This window comes from Hordeum vulgare, chromosome 2H, assembly GCF_904849725.1.
Source record: "Hordeum vulgare subsp. vulgare chromosome 2H, MorexV3_pseudomolecules_assembly, whole genome shotgun sequence".
Classification (NCBI taxonomy): Eukaryota; Viridiplantae; Streptophyta; class Magnoliopsida; order Poales; family Poaceae; genus Hordeum; species Hordeum vulgare.
The window spans coordinates 371,362,134-371,382,975 of record NC_058519.1 but is presented as its reverse complement, the minus strand read 5'-3'; positions in this window follow the sequence as shown (position 1 = coordinate 371,382,975).

Sequence of the window (20,842 nt, the reverse complement as noted above, 5' to 3'; positions counted from 1 at the left end):
CAAGCACACACCCTAAGATGATGTTTTCGTCGGCTCATAAGGTCGCGACAGGATGGGGCGAGTCAGAAAGCTCGAGAACACACCCTAAGATGATGTTTTCGTCGGCTCATAAGGTCGCGACAGGATGGGGCAAGTCAGAAAGCTCAAGCACACACCCTAAGATGATGTTTTCGTCGGATCATAAGGTCGCGACAGGATGGGGCGAGTCAGAAAACTCAAGCACACACCCAAAGATGATGGTTTCGTCGGCTCATAAGGTCGCGACAGGGTGGGGCGAGTCAGAAAGCTCAAGCACCACACTAAGATGATGGTTTTGTCGGCTCATAAGGTCGCGACAGGATGGGGAGAGTCAGAAAGCTCAAGCGTCCCCCTAAGATGATGATTATGTCGGCTCATAAGGTCGCAACAGGATGACAATTGATTTTTAATGAAGAAGCCCCCAAGTCGGGGAGCATTTTTTAAATTTATTACTTCATAATGAAACTGAAAAACTTACGAAAATGCAGAGTTTAAGAGCTCAAGTGTAATAAGGCCGCAAGTGAGCAATATTCCACGGGCGAGTCTACTCAGCCTCCGTGGTTGGCCGGTTAGGCCAAAGATCCACCAGATAATAAGAGACATTGCGGAGATTCTTGCTGACGACAAACGGTCCTTCCCAAGGTGGCAACAACTTATGCATACCAGCACAACCTTGTATCAACCGTAGAACCAAGTCGCCTTCCTGAAAGGTCCGGCTCTTAACCCAGCGGTTGTGATAACGCCGTAGATCCTGCTGATAGATAGCTGAGCGGGCCGCAGCCAGGTCACGTGCCTCTTCTAAGGCGTCCAAGGAGTCTTGAAGCGCCAGCTCATTGTCTTGTTCCACATATGCGGCGACTCCGGGTGAGTCATGCCTTATATCAGTAGGAAGAACGGCTTCTGCTCCGTAGACCAGAAAGAAAGGGGTGAAACCCGTGGACCGGTTCGGGGTAGTCCGGATACTCCACAGTACTGAAGGTAATTCTTCAACCCAACACCCTGGGGTTTTTTCCAGGGGAACCATGAGTCGGGGCTTAATTCCTCGCAAAACCTCCTGATTCGCCCGCTCCGCCTGCCCATTAGATTGTGGGTGAGCGACTGCAGAAACATCAAGCCGGATATGTTCTCGACGGCAAAATTCCTGCATCGCCCCTTGGGACAAGTTAGTACCATTATCAGTAATGATACTGTGCGGATATCCAAACCGGAAAATCAGCTTTTTCAAGAATTTGACCGCTGTCTCCGCATCGCAAGCTCCAATAGGTTCCGCCTCAACCCACTTGGTGAACTTATCAACCGCCACCAGCAGATGGGTCTTCTTGTTGGAGGACATTTTAAAGGGGCCGACCATGTCTAGCCCCCAGACCGCAAAAGGCCAAGTGATGGGGATCATTCTTAATTCTTGAGACGGCACATGAGCCTGTCACCCATAACGCTGGCATCCTTCGCACCGACGTATTATATCTTCCGCATCTGCGTGAGCCGTCAGCCAAAAGAAACCATGACGGAAAGCCTTTGATACCAAAGAGCGTGACCCGGCATGAAGCCCACAGTCTCCGCAATGAATGTCATTTAAGATTATGCATCCTTCTTCGGAGGAAACGCATCGCTGAAAAACTCCAGAGGCGCTCCGCTTATATAACTCGCCATTGATGATGACCATGGACTTGCTGCGCCGAACGATCTGACGAGCCGAAACTTCGTCTGTTGGTAACTCGCCCGGGCAAGATAAGCCAGATTAGGAAGAACCCAATCCGGCGTAACGTGGAGAGCCGCCACGAGCTGAGACTCAGGATCTGGTATTGCCAACTCCTCCTCCGATGGTAGAATCACGGATGGCTTATGCAAAATATCTAGAAAAACATTGGGAGGAACTGGCTTTTGTTGGGAACCAAGTCGTGAGAGGGTGTCAGTTGCCTCGTTGAGGCGCCGATCAATGTGGTCCACCTGATAACCATGAAAATGACCCGCCACATTGGACACAGCTGTTCTGTAAGCCACCATCATGGGGTCCCGAGAATCCCAGGTACCCGAAACTTGCTGCGCCACCAAATCAGAGTCGCCAAAACATCTGACTCACGTTAGATTCATCTCCTTGGCGCGTCGCAAGACGTGAAGCAAAGCTTCGTATTCCGCAGCATTGTTAGTGCACGGAAACATGAGTCGGAGAACGTAACAGAATTTATCTCCTTGAGGGGATACCAACACCACCCCAGCCCCCGAGCCTTCCCGCTGCCTAGATCCATCAAAATAAATAGTCCAGTAAGTGAGATCAGGCCTGTCTTCCGGAGCCCGCAACTCCGTCCAGTCGTTGACGAAATCAACTAAAGCCTGAGACTTGATGGCTGTGCGGGGGGTATACTGTATCTGATGCGGCCCAAGTTCAATTGCCCACTTGGCAATCCGCCCTGTTGCCTCCCGATTCTGGATGATGTCCCCAAGGGGGGCAGAGCTAACCACTGTGATAGGGTGTTCTTGGAAATAATGCTTAAGTTTCCGACTCGCCATAAACACCACATACACTAACTTCTGCCAGTGTGGGTACCGTTGCTTGGAAAGGGTTAGCACCTCGCTGATAAAATACACCGTACGTTGCACTGGGTACTCCTTCCCCTCTTCCTTTCTTTCAACAACCACTGCCACACTTACTGCTTTGGAATTTGCCGCGATATACAGAAGCATGGGCTCTTTTTCAGTCGGGGCGGCCAGGACCGGCGGGTTAACTAATTGGCGTTTCAGGGCTTCGAGCACCTCGTCTGCCTCACTCGTCCAAACAAACCGATCATATTTCCTTAGTAACTGATAAAGAGGAATCGCCTTTTCACCCAGGCGACTTACGAAATGACTTAGGGCCGCAATGCGACCCGCCAGTCGTTGAACTTGATTGACGTTCGTCGGCTTCCCAAGGGATGTAACTGCTTCGATCTTGTCCGAGTTAGCTTCAATGCCGCGCTCCGATACCAGGAAGCCCAGCAATTTCCCTGCAGGCACACCAAAAACACATTTGGTGGGATTCAGCTTCATCTGATATACCCGTAGATTATCGAATGTTTCCTTGAGATCCTCTAGTAGTGTCTCCCCCTGGTGGATTTTGATCACAATATCGTCGACATAGGCATGGACATTGCGACCGATTTGGTTGCGAAGGAAATTCTGGATGCACCACTGATAAGTCGCCCCCGCACTTTTGAGTCCAAAAGGCATGGACACATAACAAAAAGCCCCGAAGGGGGTTATAAAGGCTGTTTTCTCTTGATCCTCCACGACCATCTTGATTTGGTGATATCCTGAGTAGGCGTCCAAAAAGCACAATCGTTCGCATCCCGCCACCGAGTCAATGATTTGGTTGATGCGGGGAAGAGCGAAGGGATCTTTTGGACAAGCTCTGTTGAGGTCCGTGTAGTCAATGCACATACGAAAATTACCGTTCTTCTTGAGTATGAAAACCGGGTTAGCCAGCCATTTGGGGTGGAAAACTTCCACGATGAATCCGGCGGCTAAGAGACGGGCGACCTCTTCCCCAATCGCCTTGCGTCGCTCCTCGTTAAATCTGCGAAGGTACTGCTGGATGGGTTTTGCCTTTGGGTCAACATTAAGATGGTGCTCAGCGAATTCTCTCGGCACACCAGGCATGTCAGAAGGTTTCCATGCGAAGATGGCCCGATTCTCACGGATGAATTCGATGAGCGCGCTTTCCTATTTGGGGTCCAGACCCGTCCCAATGGTGAACTGCTTGGATGAATAGGCGGGAACGAAATCGATTGTCTTAGTGTCATCCGTTGGCTTGAACTTGAGGGGCGACTCAGCATCTGTAGTTGGCTTCTTTAGGGGTGACATGTCCGCCGGGTCAACATTGACTCGATGGTGTTTGAGCTCCTCTGCGGTGCAGGCGACTTCCGCATAAGCCGCGTCTCCTTCTTCACATTCCTTTGCAATCCTTCTATCTCCATCAACCGTGATAGGTCCTTTGGGACCAGGCATTTTGAACTTGAGGTAAACATAGCATGGGCGAGCCATGAAACGGGCGTAAGTCGGCCGCCCAAATAACGCGTGGTAGGGGCTTTTCAATTTGACCACCTCGAAAACCAGTGACTCCGACCTGTAATTCTGCATTGTCCCAAACGCCACTGTGAGCCTGACTCGGCCTATGGGGTAGGCCGACTTGCCCGGGACGATTCCGTGGAAAACCGTGGTTGAAGGCATCAGGTCCTTTTCCAATAGGTTCATCCTTTGGAAAGTGTCAAAATATAAGATATTAATGTTGCTTCCACCATCCATTAGCACTTTGGACAGGGTGTAACCCCCAACTTGGGGAACCACGACCAACGGTAAATTGCCTGGGTTGTCAACTCTTGGCGGGTGATCCTCCCTGCTCCATGATATGGTTTGCTCAGACCAATGGAGGTATCTGGGAAGCGCTGGTTCCGATACACTCTATGCCCGATGACTCACCTTCTTATCAGGCCTGCAAGCATTGGTTGTGAAAACATGATACTGCCCATTACTTAACTATTTGGGGTTGTTGCGAAAACCCCCGTTATCATCCTGACCCTGCGGAGCTCCCTGTGGGGGTGGCTGCTGAAAGGCTCCTGGCGGGTTATACCGCCACTGGTGGTGCACCGGGAACTGGCCGCCGCCTCGCTGTGGGCCTCCCTGAGCCCCCTGCTCAGGAAAACCGCCGAAGGGGTTCTGTCGCTGGTTGGGTGTGGCAAACTGCTCCTGGCGCTGGTCCGGGTCATCGTTTTGACTTTTCCTAATCGCCTCCGCCCGAAACTCCCGCATTACGAAGCAGTTCTCCCAGGAGTGAGTCGCCGGACCGTCTGTCGTGGCATGGTGCGGGCAAGGGCCTTTGAGTAGCTCTTCATAGTTACGCGGCCTCTTCCCGCTAAACCCCCTGTTTTTCTTCTGGCGTTGGTTGCCATTGTTGGTGTTGGTATTGGCGACTAAGTCCGAGGACTCCTCTTGCGGTCGTCGCTTGCCATTGGCCTCTTGATTGTGGCGGTTACGTCCCTGGAACCGGGTATGGTTTTTGGATGACTCGCCCTTCTTGGGTGAATTAGCCTTACCGTCCTCACTAGGATCTTTGGTGTCATCTGCCTCAGCGTACCTAGTGAGGGTGTCCATCAGCTCTCCCATGTCTTGGACCTTTTGCTTGAGTCGCCCCAATTTTTGCACCAAGGGTTCGTAATGGCAATTCTGCTCGAGGATCAGCACAGCCTGAGCCGCCGTAATACCATCTGACGAATGGATAATTTCCACAACCCGCCGTGACCAATGGTGAGCCGATTCATCAGGGTGCTGAACACAGTGCTGTAGATCGACGATCGTCATCGGACGTTTGCAAGTTCCTCGGAAGTTTTTGATGAAACGCTCTTTTAACTCGGCCCAGGTCTGGATGGAGTTGGGAGGTAAGTTTTTCGACCAAGTACGTGCTGACCCCTCGAGCATCATCGTGAAGTATCTTGCGCAAACCGCCTCGTTTACGTCGAGCATGTCCATGGCGATTTCATAACTCTCGACCCACGATGTCGGCTCAAGGTCCGGGGTGTAATTAGGCACCTTTCTTGGTCCCTTAAAATCTTTGGGCATCCTTTCGTTACGAATGGTGGGGGCCAAGCATGGCACCCCCACTCGCCCACCGCCCCCGACGAGGGGGGCCGGGGCGACTTGGGTGTTCTGGAGATCCCGGCCCGGCGGGTTCTGATCAAGCGGGTTGTCCTGTGGGACGAGTCGCGGCCCGCTGTTTACGGCGGGCTGGTCCTCTGGCCGACTCCTTGTGTAACTTGTCTGGGGAGTGGAATGCAGCCTCTCAAGGCTGTGTGAGAATTGTGCGTTTTGAACCACCGCCGTCTTCAACATCTCGATGGCGTTCCTTGCTTCTATCTCGGCAGGAGTGTTGCCGTGAATCGGAAGAGATTCCAGATGGCGAGTTACGGCAAGGACGTTGTCCAGCGGGTTGGAAAAGTGGCCTTGAGGCGTCCGGAATCGAGGAATGCGATCCTCGGCCGGCTGAACCGACGGGTTAGGCGGGCGACCCGGTCCTCCCCCCGGGGCGGCTCCCACCCCAGGGGTTCGTGGAGTGTCGAACAGGCGGGTCAGGTTGACATCATGGGGTAGGCGACCCTGGTGTCTCCGTTGATGGGCGGCGTCAGATGCGCGCTGCTGTTTTTCGAGCCGCCAGTTGTCAGTGTTTAAGGGCATCCTTTCGGCCGCAATTTGAGCTTGCCAAGTCTCGATCCTGGCGGACTCCACCTCGGCATCCCGATGAGCCTTTGCCACTGCCTCTCTGAGTTTCGCCAGCTCTGTGTTTATCTCCTCCTGGTTTTCTGGTGTGAGGGGAGTCGCCATCAGCCTTGTGATCTCCGCCACTAAATCCACCAGAACTGCGGTCGGGCTTCTAGACGTCTCGCCGGCTCCATCGCCTCCGATGGGGTTTTGTGTGGGTTGAGTCGCCCCCGCCATGTAAATGGCGATCTGGCGGCGGGTTCGGTCAAGGACTTCGGGGTCCATGGCCAGCGACAAGCCCCCTAGACAATCCCCATGTAGAGACCGGATTGAATCTGAATCGCCCATGGATGATTCGTCATCAGAGTTGACCGGTGTAGTTTCCTAAGTCGCCGAGCGCTCTGGCTCCTCCGATCCCTGCGTGAACCCCACAAAGACCGGGCGAGTCAGATTTGGTGTTATTGCTAGGCGGACGTACCTGGCCGGCTCGACGATGTCGGTGGAGATGTCCGGCTCAGGCACGGATGATCCGATCATGCCGATGAAGATGTTGATCTTGCCGAAGGGGACCCTGTAACCAGATTCAATCGAATCCGCTTCAGGCCCCCATCGCTGGTTGTCGATGTAGGTTTTCCCGCGGCGGCTCCGGGTCATGAGCCCCGTCGCGTAACTCCCAAACCCTGGTAGGGCTCTCTTTGAGAACTCAACTCCACCGTGCGTAGGCCCCACGGTGGGCGCCAACTGTCATGGTTTTGTCACGGCAGATGTCCTCGTGAAAGGACTTAGTACTGGAGCCATCGCACCTTGGCGGCGACTCAAAGGAGTTAAGCGGGGAGACACGGCGATTTACCCAGGTTCGGCCCCTCGTGAGGAGGTAAAGGCCTACGTCCTACTTTGGTTTGTATTGATGTGGTTTCGATTACAAGGAAGGCGTAACTCGTCGAATCTAGCACTCGATGATTTCTAACCTGCCCTCTCCTTCCCTAGGACTCGCCTTTATATACAGGTCGAATCCTTAGGGTTTACAAGGGTACTTTCCTTTTCTACAAATCGTGCCCCCTGTGGTCTCTAAGTCGCCGTCCTTCAAAGCTTGGAGACCTTCCAGAAATCATAAACCGCCATATGACCTTGATTTGGCCAGGCCAAGGCCCAAACCACTGTTCCGGTGAATCGCCTGATTTGGTGACCCGGCCCAATTAGGGCGGGTTATTAGGTTCTGCTAGTCTATGGTGGGAGAACTTTGAGGCTATGCGTCCTTCGGGCCAAGTTACTTCATGGAAGGAGTTCGGTGAAGCTTTTCATGAACATCATATTCCGCAAGCCCTGATAGATCGTAAGCAAGAAGAGTTTTGCAGTTTGACTCAAGACAAGTTGGATGTAAATGCTTATAGTCGTGAATTTGGACACCTTGCGCGTTATGCGCCAGAAAAAATATCCACGGATGCCAAGAAGCAAGCTAGGTTCAGGAAAGGTCTTAACCCAAAGCTTCATCATGATCTCAGTTTGCATGAGTTCATCAGTTTTGAGGTCCTTGTGAACAAAGCCATCGAAGCAGAAACAAGCAGAATGACCTACGAGGAATCTTGCAAGCACAACCGTGATGTTGGATCATCTTCAACTTATATATCCCAGAAGCGTAGGATATGGATCCCGAATGTTGTTATCACTCAGAGACATGTACCAATGCCAACCTATGTGGCACCTCGTCTGCCGATGCCAAGTGTCCCCCAGGCTAATCTCATCAATCAAGCGTTCAACCCAGACCCCCGTCCTATTTTTGGATCATGATTCAAGTGTAGCAAGCCAGGACACTATTCAAGGGATTATCCTTTGCATGGTTTTGTTCCACCTCCTTTAGGAATGAGTGTTGTTCGTTGCAAGCCACCAACCAAGAAATTCAAGGAAAAGTCAGTTGGTCTAACTCGTGGATGTGTGCACCATGTATCTACAGAAGAAGCTCAAGATGATGATGATGTCGTGCTTAAGACGCTCCTTGTTAATTCTCATCCAGCTTCAGTTATTTTTGACTCTCGAGCATCTCATTCCTTCATCTCCGAACGTTATGCCTCCTTGCATAACATTGCCTTCGTAGATATGCCCACCCCATTAGTAATTCAGGCTCCAGGTTCCAAATGGCAAACTAATGCAGTAAGTTATGGGAACCAAATACTTATTGATGGTCTAGTATTCCTTGCTTCCTTGATACCTCTCAAGACTTCAGACATCAATATCATTTTGGGGATGGACTGGTTGACAGCTCATCATGCCAAAATTGATTGTTTCTCTAGATCTGTTCAGCTCACCCATACTTCTGGCCGGTTAGTAAATGTCTCATCTGGTATTTCAAAACGCCAGATATATGCCCTCAATGCCAATCCTCTTCCAGACCTTGAAAACATCCCAGTAGTCCGTGATTTTCCGGATGTCTTTCCAGAGGAACTGCCAGGTGTCCCACCTGACAGAGAAGTAGAGATTGTCATAGAACTTGTCCCAGGAACTGCTCCAATTGCTAGAAGACCCTATAAGATGTCTCCTCAAGAATTAGCTGAGCTTAAAACCCAACTTGATGAATCCTTGAAGAAAGGTTTCATCCGTCCTAGCTCTTCCCCTTGGGCTTGCCCTGTCCTCTTCGTCAAGAAGAAGGATGGTACGGAACGGATGGTTGTAGATTACCGGCCGGTTAATCTGGTCACGATATAGAACAAATATCCGCTCCCCAGGATCAACGATCTGTATGATCAGCTCGCTGGATCTGCAGTCTTTTCGAAGATGGATTTGAGATTAGGTTATCATCAAATCAAAATTAGGAACGGGGACATTCCTAAGACGGCCTTTGTCACTCGTTATGGCCAATACGAGTACACCGTCATGTCCTTCGGTCTGACAAATGCCCCAGCCACTTTCTCCCGGTTAATGAATTCGATCTTCATGGAGTACTTGGATAAATTCGTCGTGGTTTACCTCGATGATATTCTGATTTACTCGAAGAACGAAGAAGAAGATGCTGAGCATCTTAGGCTGGTATTGATGAAACTTCGAGAGCACCGCCTTTACGCCAAATTCTCCAAGTGTGAATTCTGGTTACGAGAAGTGATCTATCTAGGCCACGTAATCTCTGCAAAAGGTATTGCTGTCAATCCCGAGAGAGTTCAGGCCGTTCTTGATTGGACTCCACCTGAATCGATGAAGCAAGTTAGGAGTTTCCTTGGCTTAGCAAGCTATTGCCGCCGCTTCGTCGAGAATTTCTCCAAAATTGCCAAACCTCTAACTGAACTTCTCAAGAAAGATAAGAAGTTCAAATGGACCCCACGGTGCCAGGAAAGTTTTCAGGAGTTGAAAAGACGACTGACTACTGCCCCGGTACTTGTGACCCCAGATTTCTCAAAGGACTTTATTATCTACTGTGATGCCTTGCGACAAGGACTTGGATGCATTCTTATGCAAGATCGCCATGTGATTGCATACGCATCTCGACAGTTGCGTCCACATGAGGAGAATTATCCAACACATGATCTGGAACTTGCCGCTGTAGTCTATGCACTTTTAACCTGGCGACATTACCTCCTGGGTAATCGTTGCGAAATATACACTGATCACCAGAGTCTCAAGTATATATTCACCCAACCGTATTTGAATCTCAGGCAAAGACGGTGGGTTGAGTTGATTACGGATTACGATTTAGGAATATCTTACACCGCAGGCAAAGCCAATGTCATGGCTGATGCACTAAGTCGTAAATCCTATTGTAACAACCTCATGTTGCTACAAAATCAACCACTTCTCCCTGAGGAATTTCGTATGCTTAGTCTTTACCTTGTTCCTCAAGGATTCCTTTCTACCTTGGTGTCGAAACCGACTCTTGAGGATCAGATCATAGCACCCAGAAACATGATACGGGGATTTCCGGATCAAGAGCAACATCGCCAAAGGAGTTGCTGGTCGTTTCTTGGTAAATGATAAAGGTGTTGCATTCTTTCATAATCGTTTGGTGGTTCCTAAGAAGCAACAACTTCGTGATTTGATTCTTAAGGAAGCTCATGAATCGCCTCTCACGATTCATGCCGGTAGCACTGAAATGTATCAGGACCTACGCCAGAGGTTCTGGTGGACCCGGATGAAGAGAGAAATCGCTCAATTCATTGCTAATTGTGACGTTTGTCGTCGCGTTAAGGCAGAGCATCAAAGGCCTGCTGGCACCCTTCAACCCCTTGTTATTCCCGAGTGGAAGTGGGACAAGGTTAGTATGGATTTTATCACTGGTTTTCCAAAGACCAAGAAAGGGAATGATGCCATCTTTGTTGTCATTGATCGCCTTTCGAAAGTTTCTCACTTCCTTCCAGTCCGAGAAAGTATAACTGCTAGCCAGCTAGCAGACCTATATATTTCTCGAATAGTTTCTCTTCATGGTGTTCCTCTAGAAATCAATTCAGATCGTGGAAGTCTTTTCACTTCTCGATTTTGGCAAAGTTTCCAAAAAGCTATGGGAACTCATCTTTCGTTTAGCACTGCTTATCACCCTCAGTCAAGTGGTCAAGTAGAAAGAGTCAACCAAATTCTTGAAGATATGCTCAAAGCCTATGTTATCTCATTCGGAATGAATTGGGAGAAGTGTCTTCCATCGCCGAATTTGCTTATAACAACAGTTTCCAGTCTAGTCTGGGCAAAGCTCCTTTCGAAGTTCTGTATGGACGAAGATGCCAAACACCATTAAACTGGTCAGAAACCGGTGAAAGACAGTTCTTTGGACCGGATATGATCCATGATGCAGAAGAGCAAGTTCGCATTATTCGTGAGAATTTAAAAACTGCCCAATCTCGTCAAAAGAGTCAATATGACCGCCTCATAAGGAAGTAAGTTATGAAGTTGACGAGAAGGCTTACCTTCAGGTTTCACCTCTCAAAGGTACCCATCGTTTCGGTATCAAAGGCAAATTGGCTCCTCGTTACATTGGTCCTTTCCGTATTCTCGCTAAACGAGGAGAGGTTGCCTACCAGTTAGAGCTGCCTCCTCAGCTTTCCAAAGTTCATGATGTGTTCCACGTTTCTCAACTCAGGCGTTGCTTCAAGGACCCTGTCCGCGAAGTAGACCACGAAACGCTTGATCTACAAGATGACCTATCATATCGAGAATATCCTATTCGTATTCTTGACGAAACCGAGCGCAGCACCCGACATCACAACATCAAGTTTCTCAAGGTTCAGTGGTCTCATCATTCCGAGAATGAAGCAACATGGGAGCGCGAAGATCGCCTTCGGCTTGAATACCCCCGAACTCTTCCTGACTACGCCTAAATCTCGGGATGAGATTCTTGTTTAGTGGGGGTGAGTTGTCACAACCCTAGCTTTCATTTGTTTGCCAAGCATTCTTGCATGCATTATAAAAATTTTGATGTTTAAATGGGAAGTGATCAAAACCCAAATGTTTTGATCAATTGACAAGAAGGCAATAAAAATTTAATACCTTAAAAGGAACCAGGAAAAGGTTCCAAATTCTTGGCAAAATAGTGACATAAATTAAATTTGTCAAACCAAAATTCTAGGTCACAGGAACTTTTTGAAAAGGATTTTTGAGTTGACTAAATAGCTATTTGGAATGGAATTATTTTGATTCCTTCTATTTTAAAGTTTCAAAAATGTTGAAACTTTTATGTGGCATTGGACATTATTGTCTCTGTCACATAACAACATTTCTGGGTTTTATATTTGGTCAAACTATTTATTTTAAATCCTAAAAGTAAATACCAGAAAGAAATAAAAGAGAAATGAAAAAAAACAGAAAGAACCTTACCTGTCGCCACCTCCTGGCCCAGCCCACCAGAGGGGGGGGGGTCTTCCCTGTCGTCTTCCTCCTCGTGCCAGAAGGCACAGGAGAAGGAAGGCACGGCGCCCCTCGCCACCTCCTGCTCGCGTGGAGCCCCCTCCTGCCTCCACCGCGCCAGCGCACGAGGTCGTCCCTCCCTTATCCTCTCCTCCCCCTGGACCATTCCCTCCTCTCTTCTCTGTCCCCTGCTCATCTCGCCGCCATCGCCGGTCTGCCCGAGCTCGTCGCAAGCTCGACCCCGCTCACCCCTCGCCTCCCTGAAGAGCTCTACTCCTCCGCCTCGACGAGCTGCATCCCTCCATCAACTCCTCCGAGCACCCGAGCCCCCGTAGCGTCGCCATCGTCGCCGTTTCTTCCTCCGGCCACCGGATCTCGCCGCCGTCGAATCATCGGCCAGAGAGCCCCTCCAACCTCGCCGATGCCAGGAATGGAACCCCCGTGAGCCACTGACTCTTTCCCGTCTCCTCCCTTGCTCTATCGTGCCCCGTAGGACGTTCCCCCACCATGGCCGAACTCCAGCGACCGCTCTGCTCGTCGCTGGCACCTCTCCCGGCCACCCTAGCCTCTCTTAGTGCCCCTGCCAGATCGGGTGCTTCGCCAGCTTTCTGTAATCGTCAACCGCGTGCAAAATGGACCTCTCTAGCGCAAAATAGCACAACTCCGGCGAGCCCTCCACCGCGGCTCAGTCGCCCGCGACCTCTCTCCGGTAGCTATCGACGTGGCTGACCATTAGCGTTAATTAACCCCTCCCCAGTCGCTGACAGAGGGCCCCACCAGTGAGTCAAACCTCACTTGCTGCGGGTCAGCGCGGATTAGTCTTCGGGTCACTGACCAGTGGACCCCACTGGTCAGGTTTGACCTGGAGCCGGCTGGTTGACCTGCTGATGCAGGGATGACATCAGCCTGACGCATTAATAGTTTTCTGGTTTAATTTAATTCCAGAAAATTGCTAAAACTTGTAAAAATCATAGAAATTGAAATATAACTCTGATGAAAAAGAAGTATCAGAAAAATGCAAGGAATCCATTGGTGGCATTTATACACATGTTTGGACATTTTAACCTTGCTGAATATGACAAATTCACAATAGGCTTATAAAGGATATAATTGGATTTTGAAAATGATTTATATAGATCAAATAAACCTCTTTCAACCTGTGATCACTTGCATTAGATGAAATCAGCATCATGATAACTTGCCTTGCTCATGCATCATTGTGAAGCATTTGCCGTGATTAATTTATTTTGTTTGATTTGTCGATAGACCTTGCGAGATGTAGTTATCACCGGCATCGAAGAATAGCTGAGTTCTTCCGATCAACATGCAAGCAAAACCCCTTTGAACATTCCGACAAAATCCTATTATCTCGCTCCTGCTCTCATTTCTATGCATTAGGACAAAATGATTCAATTGATAGTTGTATTACGATAGCTGCACCTATTCCTTTCCATGACCTGATTTTGATCACAGTAAATAGCTAAACCAATGCAACCTAGCATACCTGGTAGATGCTTGAGTCATATGTGCTTTACCCTGTTATGCTTGCTAAGCTTAGGTTGAGTTTGGTCCGAGCATCGGAATGATGTATTGGAATGATCATGTCCTATTGATGAGAGTTAAAGATGTGAAGCTGTTTTGGTAAAGGTGGCGATGAGAGGCCATGTAGGAGTACATGGTGGGTTGTCTCATTTCCACCGCATTCAGGACCTGAGATCTTGTGTTGGTGTTCCAAGACTAGCTACTACCACTCATTGGGTTCCGGTAACTCGACCCCTCTCGGCCTATTAACTACTCTGTTCTCAGTCCAGAAGTCGCAGTAGTTCGAAACGTTCATAGGTTGTGGCACGGCCTGCTAAGTGGATGAACGGCCCAGTCGAGACCGGCTTGGGGCCCTGCTCACATCGTTTGAGGCTATGTTGGAAACCTCGGCCGGACTTCCATTATGGGTTCCAACTCAGATAGGCGAATGTCTTGGGCGTGAGTCTTAGTAGGTTAACGTCCGTGGCCAACTCCCTCACTGGGCTTCCGCTTGAAGGTTGCCGAGGTGCTGGTTTTATGTGCACTTGGCGATAAGTGGTGGAAGCATGTGTGACGAAGTACACCCCTGTAGGGTATCTATCTATTCGAATAGCCGCGTCCTCGGATATGGACTGCTTGGATACTTACATGGTTCATAGATAACTTTAATGGTTACTCTAAAATGTTCCAGATAAGTGTGAGTGCTATGGATGGCCTTCTCATAGGATGACGAGAGAGGATCCATGGTGGTGAATTGATGTGGTGGTTATGTGGACTCGTGTGCACTCTCTCGTAAGGAGACGAGAGAGATATTAAAACTATGTTGTAGAATAGGTTAGCCAAAGGTCAAAGCTAGCTTCTCTGCAATAAACCCCACAATTCCGTTCATTGATACTTGATGCATATGTAGTTAGCACTGATGTAAAACTTGCTGAGTACCTTCGTACTCACTGTTGCTTATTTACATTTTTGCAGAGTAGACGCCGCTCTCTCTACTTATCTCTTGACGTTGACATCGATGGTTTAGTTTGGGAACCCAGACAGTGATCTGGCAACTATGGTAGGGTCGTTGTAGCTTTTAGGCTCTTCTAGCCGCTTTTAGTAGATTTCTGTACCCAGACATGTAACTTCCGCTTGATGCTTGTATGCTCTGAATGTTGGGTCATGTGACCCCTTTTGTTTGTAACATTAAACTATGTTGGCTCTTCGAAGTCTATTAAATGAACGATGTGTTGTAGAGTTATGTTGTGATGCCATGTTGTATCTACACATATCATGCATATTGTGTGTATGCTTGCAATGCATTGATATGTGTGGGATTCGACACCTAGTTGTGTACCTTGAGTAGTACTCCATACCGGGAAATGCCTCTTTGTGTTTCCACCGAGCCTTGGTAGCTTGCTACTGCTCCGGACACATGGATTGACCGGCATGTATCCTTCTTGGTTGTTGTGTCTGTCCCCTCGGGGAAATGTCACGCGGTGTAATGGAGTCCCTGTAGCTTGCTACGACTCGTCTACACTCGCTGATGACCGACACCTGCCTTGCTGGGTTATGTATGCCTATCCCTGTACGGATGTGCCACTTGGGTTCATAACTAGCCATGTCGACCCAGGATGCTTAAAGAAGTTATTTTCCCTAGATTTGGAGTCCCTAGATATTTAATGATTGATGGTGGTTCACATTTTATTCATGGTGCTTTCCGTAAAACGCTTGTTAAGTATGATGTCAACCATAGAATTGCATCTCCTTATCATCCTCAATCCAGTGGTCAAGTAGAGCTAACTAATAGAGAAATCAAACTAATTCTACAAAAGACTATTAATAGGTCTAGAAAGAATTGGTCTAAGAAGCTTGATGATGCATTGTGGGCTTATAGTACCGCTTATAAGAATCCCATGGGCATGTCTCTGTACAAAGTGGTTTACGGTAAAGCATGTCATTTACCTCTTGAGCTAGAGCATAAGGCTTATTGGGCAATCAAAGAGCTCAACTTTGATTTCAAACTTGCTGGTGAGAAGAGGTTATTTGATATTAGCTCACTTGATGAATGGAGAACTCAGGCATATGAAAATGCCAAGTTGTTTAAAGAAAAAGTTAAGAGGTGGCATGATAAAAGGATACAAAAACGTGAGTTCAATGTAGGTGATTATGTCTTGCTATACAATTCTCGTTTAAGATTTTTTGCAGGCAAGCTTCTCTCTAAATGGGAAGGTCCTTACATTGTTGAAGAAGTGTATCGTTCCGGTGCCATCAAAATCAACAACACGGAAGGGAATTTCCGAGAGTTGTAAATGGTCAAAGAATCAAGCATTATATCTCACGTACTCCCATAAATGTTGAAAGCAATATTATTAATACCATAACTTCGGAGGAGTACATAAGGGATATTTATCAGCCTGTTTGAGACTCCAAAAATGAAGAGGTATGTGATTCGGTAAGTAAACCGACTCCAAAACTTTTCGAGTAGCAATTTTTCTCCGTTTTGGAATTTTTAGAAAAATAGAAAAATTTAAAGTAGTCCGGAAAGCGCACGAGGAGGCGACAAGCCTGCCAGGCGCGGCCTACCCCCTGGCCGCGCCTGGGTGGCTTGTGAGCACCTCGTGTGTCTCCCGGACTCCGTTTTCTGGTGGAATACTCCTTTTGGTCAGGAAAAATTCATTATATATTCTCTCGAAAGGCCTGACCCTCGTATCATGCAATTATCCTCTGTTTTCGTTTCGAGCATGTTTCTGCCGCAGATTTAGGGCAAGGATGTCGTCTCAGGAATCTGTGAGGGAGAACAATTTCCCTCAAGTCTATGAAGAAGTAAAAGCTGATCTGAAAAGAATGGAGGTCATGGAGGCCAAGGAAGGGCTGCTGGAAGAAACTAAGGGCAAAACTAAGGAGGAGAATCCTACGTCGGACGAAGGGCAATTTGTGCTCAACAAGGAAGAAGTTGAGGAAGAGGATTTTCTTCAACCCTACCTCCACCTACTATCTCCATCCTTGATCGAACTCTTGAGGTTATGTGAAATAACTCGTGTAAGTAATACTTATCTCACCCGTGAAGTTGTTTTGCTGGAGAAACAAATCACAGAGCTCCAAAGTATAAATCGAAGATTGATGGCCCTCTTGGAATTAAAAGACAGGACAACTCCATCACCATCACCTTCGAAGGAAGACAATTAAGCACGGGTATGGGCACTCCCCTTGGCTTGTGCCAAGCTTGGGGGAGTTGCCCCGGTATCGTATCACCATCACATCTTTTGCCTTTACCTTTTTCTTAGTTCGATCCTATTTGGTTTTATCTTTTTCTAGTAGAATAAAGTTCTTAGTATGATCTTGGCTTGAGTTTTGCTTTGTGTCTCCCCCAATGTATTCGAGTTCGTGAGTCATATAATAAAGAGTGTTATAGTTAAGGGCCTTGGCTCATGCCATGATCTAAAGAAAAGAATAATAAAAGAACAAAAGCATGAAAGATCATGTAATGATCTTATGGGAACTGATGGCTTCACATATAAAAAGAATGTTGATTGAAACTTGTTGTGGGTGGACAAACATAGACCTTGGTCATTGTTGCAATTAATAGGAAATAATAAAGAAAGAGAGGTTCACATATAAATATATCATCTTTGACACCGTCTATGATTGTGAACACTCATTAAACTATTACATGCTTAGAAGTAGATGTTGGACAAGGAAGACAACATAATGAATTATGTTTGCTTGGTTCCGAACAATGTTATATGACTAGAGATCCCTTAGCATGTGACACTTGCTTCCACCCCATATCAGCCAAAACTTCCGCATTAAGTAGAGATACTACTTGTGCGTCCATAAACCTTCAAGCCAGTTTTGCCATGAGAGTCCACCATACCTACCTATGGATTGAATAAGATCCCTCAAGTAAGTTGTCATCGGTGCAAGCAATAAAAATTGCTCCCTAAATATGTATGATCTATTAGTATGTGGAAAATAAGCTTTGTACGAACCTGTGATGAGGAAGACATAAAAGCGACAGACTGCATAATAAAGTTCTTCATCACAGGAGGCAATATAAAGTGATGTTCCTTCAAACTAAGAGGTCACACATCCAAACCTCAAAAGCGCATGACAACCTCTGCTTCCCTCTGCGAAGGGCCTATCTTGTACCTTTACTTTTTACCTTTAAAAGAGTCGTGGTGATCAACACCAATTTCTTATTTCGCCATTATCTTGGCAAACGTCATGTGCTAGGGAAATATCTATATTCATATGTCAACTTGGAAGTAAGTATTCATGAATTATTATTGTTGACATTACCCTTGAGGTAAATAGTTGGGAGGCGAAACTATAAGTCCCTATCTTTCTTTGTGTCCAACTGAAACTTTGATATCATGAGTACCACGTGAGTTTTAGCAATTGTAGAAGACTAAAATATGATTGAGTATTTGAGTTTGCTTTACAAGATCTTATTTGACTCTTTTCGATGTTATGATAAATTGCAATTGCTTCTATGACTAAAGGCTATTGGTTGTTAATTCTCAATAAGGTTCTTGATCTATACTTTACTTTGTGAAGATATTGTCACTTTAGCATCAGAGATTATATGACAATATTGTTGTTCTAAATATGATCATGATGCCTGCAAGTCCGTATTTTGTTTTATAGACACCTCTTTCTCTAAACATGTGGGCATATTTATTGATCTCGGCTTCCGCTTGAGGACAAGCGAGGTCTAAGCTTGGGGGAGTTGATACGTCCATTTTGCATCATGCTTTTATGTTGATATTTATCGCATTATGGGCTGTTATTACACATTCCGGTACAGTACTTATGCCTTTTCTATCTTATTTTATAAGGTTTACATGAAGAGGGAGAATGCCGGCAGCTGGAATTCTGGGCTGGAATAGGATCAAGTGTGAGATACCTATTCTGCACAACTCCAAAAGCCGTGAAAATCAACGAGGAATTATTTTGGATTTTATAAAAATTACTGGGTGGAAGAAGTACTGGAGGGGAGCCACCAGGAGGCCACAAGTGTGCTAGGCGCAACCTACCCCCCTGGTTGCGCCTAGGTGGCTTGTGGGCCCCCTGTTACCCCTCCGGCTCCCATCTTCTACTATAAGCAGGGTTTCATCCCTGAAAAAATGAAGAAGAGGCTTTCGGGAGGAATCACCGCCGCCACGAGGCGGAACTTGAGCAGAACCAATCTAGAGCTCCGGCACGGCCATCCTGCCGGGGAAACTTCCCTCCCAGAGGGGGAAATCATCGCCATCATCATCACCAACACTCCTCTCATCGGAGGGGACTCGTCTCCATCAACATCTTCATCAGCACCATCTCATCTCCAAACCCTAGTTCATCTCTTGTAAGCAATCTCCGTTTCGCGACTCCGATTGGTACTTGTAAGGTTGCTAGTAGTGTTAATTACTCCTTGTAGTTGATGCTAGTTGGATTACTCGGTGGAAGATCATATGTTCAGATGCTTAATGCTATTCAATACCTCTCTGATCATGAACATAATTATGCTTTGTGAGTAGTCACTTTTGTTCCTGAGGACATGGGATAAGTCTTGTTATAAGTAGTCATGTGAATTTGGCATTCGTTCGATATTTTGATGCGTTGTATTTTGTCTTTCCTCTAGTGGTGTTATGTGAACGTCGACTACATAACACTCCACCATTATTTGGCCTAGAGGAAGGCATTGGGAAGTAATAAGTAGATGATGGGTTGCTAGAGTGACAGAAGCTTAAACCCTAGTTTATGTGTTGCTTCGTAAGGGGCTGATTTGGATCCACTAGTTTAACGCTATGGTTAGACTTAGTCTTAATTCTTCTTTCGTAGTTGCGGATGCTTGTGAGAGGGGTTAATCATACGTGGGATGTTTGTCCAAGTAAGGACAGCACCCAAGCACTGATCCACCCACATATCAAACTATCAAAGTAGCGAACACGAATCATATGAACATGATGAAAACTAGCTTGACAGAAATTCCTATGTGTCCTCGGGATCGCTTTACCTCATATAAGAGTTCGTCCAGGCTTGTCCCTCACTACAAAAGTGATTGGGCCATCTTGCTGCACCTTTGTTACTTTTGTTACTTGCTACTTTCTACGAATCGTCTTATCACACAACTATCTGTTACCGATAATTTCAGTGCATGCAGAGAATACTTTGTTGAAAACCACTTGTCAGTTCCTTCTGCTCCTCGTTGGGTTCGACACTCTTACTTATTGAAAGGACTACGATAGATCCCCTGCACTTGTGGGTCATCAGTCACCCTCTGGCGATGAATGGGGCGGTGGTTGCCAGAGTGCAATTGCTCGGACCAAGTACGGGAATGTGGCTAAGTCCTGGGCGATACAACCACCCTGGACACCGGTAGTACCAGTCAAAAACATATGGCGAGAATACCTGGTCCACAACCGCCCAAGTACCGCACCATACCAGAGGCAAGTCCGATGGTTGGGAGGTACTGGGTCAGTACAACCGCATGAAGCTACTACTTAGGGTTAGCCAGGCTTTGGTGGCTCAACCGCCCGGAGGCAGGGGTATAACCGCTGGAAAATCATCGTGAGACAAGCAACTGCAGGGTTTCACCCCTGGAGTGGTAGTTATACTAGATGTACGTGTCCAAGCGGTACAACTGCTGGAACCAGCGGTTCAACCGCTTAAGTGTAAAAACAACTGACTGCTTTAGAGAAGAGGACCTCCCTCTCAATGATCAGAAGGTCTATTAGGTGGAAGGAAAGGAGTGTGTACGTGCATTGATTCGCCCAATACCTTCTGATGTGAATTCCCTCTTAATAGTACGGGTTTCCTACGACCAAAGAAATAAACACATAGAGAACACTGTCTTCATTCTTTTCTGTCTGGAAGGAAAGCCCAATTGTCTTGTGTCTAATTTAAGGTACGTGACGAACTTGACACGTGATTAGATCACATAGTGAGTTGTCATCATCACCAAAACACTAAGGTCGGAAAATGCCCTAACAATCTCCCCATTTTTGGTGGATGATGACAACTACACGATTTGCATTGAGGGCTAGAGAATAAAGCGGGAGCTCCCCCTAAATGTGTGCACCAACTTCTCACAAACGTGACACAGCTCCCCCTTGATTTTTATAGACTGGAAGTGAGTACAAATGAAAAAGAATAGACAACAGCATGCATTTGTACAAGATAAGAAGTAGAGCGTAATAAAATGGACAACAAAGACACACATGCTCTACTTAATATACGAGACAAGATAGATAAACTTAAAATAAGCTGGGGTCGCATGTCTCACACCATGCAT